At 39.0% G+C, this 7,500-nt stretch overlaps 1 long non-coding RNA gene and 7 other non-coding genes across 9 annotated transcripts in view; all 8 read right to left on the bottom strand.

The window, feature by feature from the left end:
• The window catches only part of LOC127938558 (uncharacterized), a 95,219-nt gene that overhangs the window by 62,580 nt on the left and 25,139 nt on the right, over positions 1–7,500 (bottom strand). Inside the window, exon 3 of one of the 2 annotated variants that reach the window (XR_008148740.1) lies at positions 6,010–6,492. The exons of the other annotated variant lie outside the window; for it this stretch is intronic. This is a non-coding gene — a long non-coding RNA (uncharacterized LOC127938558). The remainder of the gene's footprint in view (positions 1–6,009; positions 6,493–7,500) is intronic. 2 annotated transcript variants of the gene reach the window in all.
• On the bottom strand, positions 39–120 carry trnas-uga (transfer RNA serine (anticodon UGA)). The gene has a single exon. It is a non-coding gene; the product is annotated as a tRNA-Ser (tRNA).
• On the bottom strand, positions 252–323 carry trnah-gug (transfer RNA histidin (anticodon GUG)). The gene has a single exon. It is a non-coding gene; the product is annotated as a tRNA-His (tRNA).
• trnak-uuu (transfer RNA lysine (anticodon UUU)) lies at positions 2,202–2,274 on the bottom strand. The gene has a single exon. It is a non-coding gene; the product is annotated as a tRNA-Lys (tRNA).
• trnal-uaa (transfer RNA leucine (anticodon UAA)) lies at positions 2,397–2,478 on the bottom strand. The gene has a single exon. It is a non-coding gene; the product is annotated as a tRNA-Leu (tRNA).
• Positions 2,837–2,918, bottom strand: trnas-aga (transfer RNA serine (anticodon AGA)). The gene has a single exon. It is a non-coding gene; the product is annotated as a tRNA-Ser (tRNA).
• Positions 4,554–4,626, bottom strand: trnak-uuu (transfer RNA lysine (anticodon UUU)). Its single transcript has one exon. It is a non-coding gene; the product is annotated as a tRNA-Lys (tRNA).
• trnah-gug (transfer RNA histidin (anticodon GUG)) lies at positions 4,962–5,033 on the bottom strand. Its single transcript has one exon. It is a non-coding gene; the product is annotated as a tRNA-His (tRNA).

The raw sequence follows: 7,500 nt of genomic DNA, 5'->3' as shown, positions 1-7,500 counted from the left end.
CCATCACAGAAAGCTAAAGCAATACTGCAAAACCCTCCCGTAGTCGGCAGGGTTCGAACCTGCGCGGGGAGACCCCAATGGATTTCAAGTCCAACGCCTTAACCTCTCGGCCACAACTACGTCTTGCGGCAGGCTGCCTGCCCAGTTGTCTGGTGTCACCCTGCACAGGCCAGGCATCAAAAACAAAATAGAGAAGAAAGATGAGGTGGAAAAAAAATGGCAACCTTCCCGTACACTCTACGCCAGAGTATTGCCGTGACCCGGATTCGAACCGGGGTTGCTGCGGCCACAACGCAGAGTACTAACCACTATACGATCACGGCGTGCCACTGGCTCACCCGAGTTAACCCCTGGAGCCCGAATAGAAGAAGCACCAGCGGTGTGTTGGTCCATCGAAGAGGGACTGGACATTTCGCAAATCAGTGGGAGGACCTTGAAAAATTCATGGACGCTTTTCCTCACGGCCTTCAGCAAACAGCGTAGTCGGCAGGATTCGAACCTGCCCGGGGAGACCCCAATGGATTTCTAGTCCATCGCCTTAACCACTCGGCCACGACTACAAGAACAGACCAACTCCTGCTCAGTCTGTGTGCAACACTGCTGCCTGACCTTCTTGCAAACATCCCAGCTCAGTCAGCAAGCGGACTGTAACCCAGTAAAGGGTTTCCTTTTTTTGGATACAGACATAATAACAACAAAACTTTGTGCACTTCTAAAGATAACAAACAAGATGTGCTGTCTGCAGCCTTTGTCTGCGCTGATCTTCATTTACAAACACGTCATTAAAATGAACTGTAACTCTGTGAATACTCAACGAAGAGACATGAGAGAGATATCTATAGAAAGCTTGACATGTCTACTTTTTAACTAAACGAGTGCTGCCTAAAACAAATGTTCTGTGATAAAGTAATCCATATGAAAACAAGGCGATGTCCTTTTTTCACGTCTCCCTTCATTATATCTAATGTGACCACGCCCCACGCTGAACGCTCTATTCAGATTCAAACTGAAGCGCAGCTTGAATACGCCCACACAGAAGAAAAAGCAGCCAGACTGTTGTTCAAGTGCTTTTATTTTACTGTTTGCTTCGCGATGAGAGGAATAACACATAATCCACCCCAAAAAGATGTGGCGTGGTTGAGGATTTGAGAAATGGATTTCCTCAGAAAAAAAAGAATGAAGCACTTTATTCAGCAGAGATCATAAACATGAGTAAGTCTCTTTATATTTATTTATATACTTGTACTAGCTTTCACATAACGTCTAAACATTTTACTAGTTAGACTCTTTCCAAACTATAATTCTTGACTAAATGTATAATTAAGTTAAATATTATGAAGTTCCAATAACAATATATACAAAACTATACCATTCAAAAGCTTGATGTAAATAATATAAATGTAACAAATACATGTAACTGTAACAAATGTAACAAAAAATGGTGTTCTTTTAATTTACCCCCTAAAAAACCTGAAAAATGTCCTCTGCTATTTTCAACATTAATAATAATGATAACAATAAATGTTTTTTTTGTTGTTGTTGTTTTTTAGAAATTCAGATTGTTAAAAGGATTTCTTGAGGATTGTGTGACTGGAGTAATAATGCAAAAATAAAATTAGTTTGAAAGTCAGCTTTGATTGTTCCTAATAAACTGTTTAACTGCTCCCCCATATTAAATTATGTTGTGGGATAATTAAATATATTCTAAATAAACTACAAACTTAAAATGATATACATTTATTTTGTTCTCACGTTCTTTCTTGTAACACCTCCCTCTCAGTGACAACAGCTGACTGAGCGGCTCTTTATGCAGCTCATTATGCAGGGCTTTGTCTTCTCAGGTGTAAATCATAATGACATTCATGATAGTTGACGCCTACTCTCATATGACCTTTACCAACAAAAAGTGTCTTAGAAAATGTAAATCAATGTATTGTTTTCTGTAAGTGAGTAAACAAGATGATTTTCACATGAATTGCAAAGAAAAATTCTAGGCTACAAGCTCCAGTTCTCAAAAATTCCAGGCACCATTGTTCTTTATGTTTTTTTGCCTCGTTCAAGTGTTTTAACATTGTTCGTTTTTCACTAACCACAAGGGAGATCCCTTGATCCCCGAGAGCAGGAAGGAACACCGTTCCAGTACAGAGTCAGCAGAAGAGATGGACCGTAGTGATAGCAAGGTGAGGCCAAAGAAAGACCTTCGCCCGAACAGGGACTTGAACCCTGGACCCTCAGATTAAAAGTCTGATGCTCTACCGACTGAGCTATCCGGGCTCTTGTGGAGCAAAGAAGAGACGCAGGTGTCACGGGATGAAAGCTAGAAGCAGTTAGGACAAAGGACCATAGAAGGCACAATTACCATCACAGAAAGCTAAAGCAATACTGCAAAACCCTCCCGTAGTCGGCAGGGTTCGAACCTGCGCGGGGAGACCCCAATGGATTTTAAGTCCATCGCCTTAATCTCTCGGCCACGACTACGTCTAGCGGCAGGCTGCCTGCCCAGTTGTCTGGTGTCCCCCTGCACAGGCCAGGCATCAAAAACAAAATAGAGAAGAAAGACGAGGTGGTAAAAAAATGGCAACCTTCCCGTACACTCTACGCCAGAGTATTGCCGTGACCCGCATTCGAACCGGGGTTGCTGCGGCCACAACGCAGAGTACTAACCACTATACGATCACGGCGTGCCACTGGCTCACCCGAGTTAACCCCTGGAGCCCGAATAGAAGAAGCACCAGCGATGTGTTGGTCCATCGAAGAGGGACTGGTCATTTCGCAAATCAGTGGGAGGACCTTGAAAAATTCATGGACGCTTTTCCTCACGGCCTTCAGCAAACAGCGTAGTCGGCAGGATTCGAACCTGCGCGGGGAGACCCCAATGGATTTCTAGTCCATCGCCTTAACCACTCGGCCACGACTACAAGAACAGACCAACTCCTGCTCAGTTTGTGTGCAACACTGCTGCCTGACCTTCTTGCAAACATCCCAGCTCAGTCAGCAAGTGGACTGTAACCCAGTAAAGGGTTTCCTTTTTTTGGATACAGACATAATAACAACAAAACTTTGTGCACTTCTAAAGATAACAAACAAGATGTGCTGTCTGCAGCCTTTGTCTGCGCTGATCTTCATTTACAAACACGTCATTAAAATGAACTGTAACTCTGTGAATACTCAACGAAGAGACATGAGAGAGATATCTATAGAAAGCTTGACATGTCTATTTTTAAACTAAACGAGTGCTGCCTAAAACAAATGTTCTGTGATAAAGTAATCCATATGAAAACAAGGCGATGTCCTTTTTTCACGTCTCCCTTCATTATATCTAATGTGACCACGCCCCACGCTGAACGCTCTATTCAGATTCAAACTGAAGCGCAGCTTGAATACGCCCACACAGAAGAAAAAGCAGCCAGACTGTTGTTCAAGTGCTTTTATTTTACTGTTTGCTTCGCGATGAGAGGAATAACACATAATCCACCCCAAAAAGATGTGGCGTGGTTGAGGATTTGAGAAATGGATTTCCTCAGAAAAAAAAGAATGAAGCACTTTATTCAGCAGAGATCATAAACATGAGTAAGTCTCTTTATATTTATTTATATACTTGTACTAGCTTTCACATAACGTCTAAACATTTTACTAGTTAGACTCTTTCCAAACTATAATTCTTGACTAAATGTATAATTAAGTTAAATATTATGAAGTTCCAATAACAATATACAAAACTATACCATTCAAAAGCTTGATGTAAATAATATAAATGTAACAAATACATGTAACTGTAACAAATGTAACAAAAAATGGTGTTCTTTTAATTTACCCCCTAAAAAACCTGAAAAATGTCCTCTGCTATTTTCAACATTAATAATAATGATAACAATAAATGTTTTTTTTGTTGTTGTTGTTTTTTAGAAATTCAGATTGTTAAAAGGATTTCTTGAGGATTGTGTGACTGGAGTAATAATGCAAAAATAAAATTAGTTTGAAAGTCAGCTTTGATTGTTCCTAATAAACTGTTTAACTGCTCCCCCATATTAAATTATGTTGTGGGATAATTAAATATATTCTAAATAAACTACAAACTTAAAATGATATACATTTATTTTGTTCTCACGTTCTTTCTTGTAACACCTCCCTCTCAGTGACAACAGCTGACTGAGCGGCTCTTTATGCAGCTCATTATGCAGGGCTTTGTCTTCTCAGGTGTAAATCATAATGACATTCATGATAGTTGACGCCTACTCTCATATGACCTTTACCAACAAAAAGTGTCTTAGAAAATGTAAATCAATGTATTGTTTTCTGTAAGTGAGTAAACAAGATGATTTTCACATGAATTGCAAAGAAAAATTCTAGGCTACAAGCTCCAGTTCTCAAAAATTCCAGGCACCATTGTTCTTTATGTTTGCCTTGTTCAAGTGTTTTAACACTGTTCGTTTTTCACTAACCACAAGGGAGATCCCTTGATCCCCGAGAGCAGGAAGGAACACCGTTCCAGTACAGAGTCAGCAGAAGAGATGGACCGTAGTGATAGCAAGGTGAGGCCAAAGAAAGACCTTCGCCCGAACAGGGACTTGAACCCTGGACCCTCAGATTAAAAGTCTGATGCTCTACCGACTGAGCTATCCGGGCTCTTGTGGAGCAAAGAAGAGACGCAGGTGTCACGGGATGAAAGCTAGAAGCAGTTAGGACAAAGGACCATAGAAGGCACAATTACCATCACAGAAAGCTAAAGCAATACTGCAAAACCCTCCCGTAGTCGGCAGGGTTCGAATCTGCGCGGGGAGACCCCAATGGATTTCAAGTCCAACGCCTTAACCTCTCGGCCACGACTACGTCTAGCGGCAGGCTGCCTGCCCAGTTGTCTGGTGTCACCCTGCACAGGCCAGGCATCAAAAACAAAATAGAGAAGAAAGATGAGGTGGTAAAAAAATGGCAACCTTCCCGTACACTCTACGCCAGAGTATTGCCGTGACCCGGATTCGAACCGGGGTTGCTGCGGCCACAACGCAGAGTACTAACCACTATACGATCACGGCGTGCCACTGGCTCAGCCGAGTTAACCCCTGGAGCCCGAATAGAAGAAGCACCAGCGGTGTGTTGGTCCATCGAAGAGGGACTGGACATGTCGCAAATCAGTGGGAGGACCTTGAAAAATTCATGGACGCTTTTCCTCACGGCCTTCAGCAAACAGCGTAGTCGGCAGGATTCGAACCTGCGCAGGGAGACCCCAATGGATTTCTAGTCCATCGCCTTAACCACTCGGCCAAAAATAGGGCAAAAGGGACTGCTATGGGTGGGGGAAAAGAAAAAATGAGAAAAAAGGAAGGGGAAAGGGAAAAATGAAGGAAAAATGGGAAAATTAGCTTGAAAAATTAAATAGATTTTTCTTTCAAACCAGTTTTTCACCTTTTCAATTATTTTAACTAACAAATTATAGAAAAGACAATATTTATACCCATTTTACCTCATCACAAAACAACTCCTTATATTCCTTTTTGTAAAATTGAAAGAATAAAACATTCAAAACATATTTCCACAAATAGGTTTTATTCCAAAAGCTCAAATATGACATGCATTCTCTATAGTAATTGTTTTAGTGTCACAAGCTTTCAGTACACAGAGACAGCAACAACACTAAGACAATTCAAATAACACAAGAATAAAAATACACATATGTGAATATAAATAAAAAAACTGAAAAACAAATTGAAATATAAAATATATTGTATGTACAGTTGTGATATAGATATAATAGGAATGGAATAGAATGAGATGTAGGGATGTACTAGGATATGGGGTGGTAACAAATAAAATATAAGGTTATTGCACATATTTTTATTGCACGATGGGGGGGGGGGGACTTTTAACTGTTCATTAGGCAGATTTTCTGGGAAAAGAAACTTCTTTTTTGTTCTCTCGTATTCCATGCACTGTATCGCCGACTGGATGTCAAAAGTTCAAAAAGGATCCAGAGTGATTTCCTAAGCACTTTTCCTCACTCTGGATGTGTACCGTTCTTGAAAGGTGGGTAGGGAAGCACCAGTAATCCTCTCGACAGTCCGAAGACCTCAGGTCTGTAGAGGTGCAGTCATTGGTGTAGAGTAGGGCAGCACGATAACTCGCATGTGATTGTTATGCGCATCTCATCAGTAGAGCCGGTTCTGTTGATGTTCAGACAAATTGTCTGCGATTATGAATGTGATATTGTATAGCTTGTCAGTGAACTACGGCTCTGTGTAGTAAATGCTGCTCCATCTGAAAGCACATGATGGAGATTTACTACTAATCAACAACACCGGCTTTACTGACGAGATGTGCATGAAAATCACATGTGATTTATAGTGCATCCCTAGTGTAGAGGGAGAAGAGCAGTGGATCCAGCAAGGGTCTGCAGTCATTATGTCCTGTTATCTTGGGTTTCTTTGGGCCAGGGATGATGGTGGAGCATTTGAAGCAGCCAGGGACTATGGACAGTTCCAGTGATCTGTTGAAGATCTGTGAAACAATAATAATATTTAAGAATATATATATATAAATAAAAAAACATGAAAATAACTCAAATTACATATATGTTTGCTACCCAATAGGTTTATTCTAAAAGATTGTTATCCAGCATAATTTATTTAATAGAAAATAATATCAATAGGAAATAATCATACATGTTTATATATATATATATATATATATATATATATATATATATATATATATATATATATATATATATATATATATATATAATCTTAACTATCACAAATAGTTTATTAAGAATAGAAATATATACAGTAAAATTAAGCAAATATACATATTTAAATTTAAAAAACTATAATAACTATACTACTAATAATTACTTATATAATTATAATAAACTTTTAAAATCTGACCTTTATAAAAGAAGAAGTATGTATGCAAAAACACATTTAAATAATAACTTAATAATAATATAAACTTTCACCAATATTTAATTTACAAAAGCTTAAATCGAACATTTTATTATTTTTATAAGACATAAATACAAATTTAAAGAACTATACTACTGTTAATATAATACTTACAATAATACATGCTGCAATATGAAAGGCCACCTCGATTTATATAACAATCTTGCCCAAACATAGCATATTATATAACGTTACATATGTTAAATCACAGATTAATAAACATATTTAGAAAAAAGAGTTAACGTCACGTAGTACTTCGCTTTCATGTTATGTGTTTTATTGTACTTACCTCCACGTTATCTGAAAACATCAAACTGAATAAAAATATGCTCCGTGTTTAAATAATAATGAATTCGCCTTAAAATTAATAAACTAATCATTCGCGCGCTTCCGCTTTTTTGACTGTAATCATGTGGTTTCGCACGTGACTATGTTTCGGCCAATGGCTGTATTGCTCCGCTCGACCAATGGCTGTTTTGCCCCGTTCGGACCTGTTAGGAGATGGTTAGGAGTTGTTAGGACATAGACCACGTGATGTTCGTACTTGTGTTAGGAATTAGTT

Source organism: Carassius gibelio, chromosome A20 (genome assembly GCF_023724105.1).
Source record: "Carassius gibelio isolate Cgi1373 ecotype wild population from Czech Republic chromosome A20, carGib1.2-hapl.c, whole genome shotgun sequence".
NCBI lineage: Eukaryota > Metazoa > Chordata > Actinopteri > Cypriniformes > Cyprinidae > Carassius > Carassius gibelio.
Note: the sequence above shows the minus strand (reverse complement) of the source record. Positions and strands in the feature narration are given on the sequence as shown.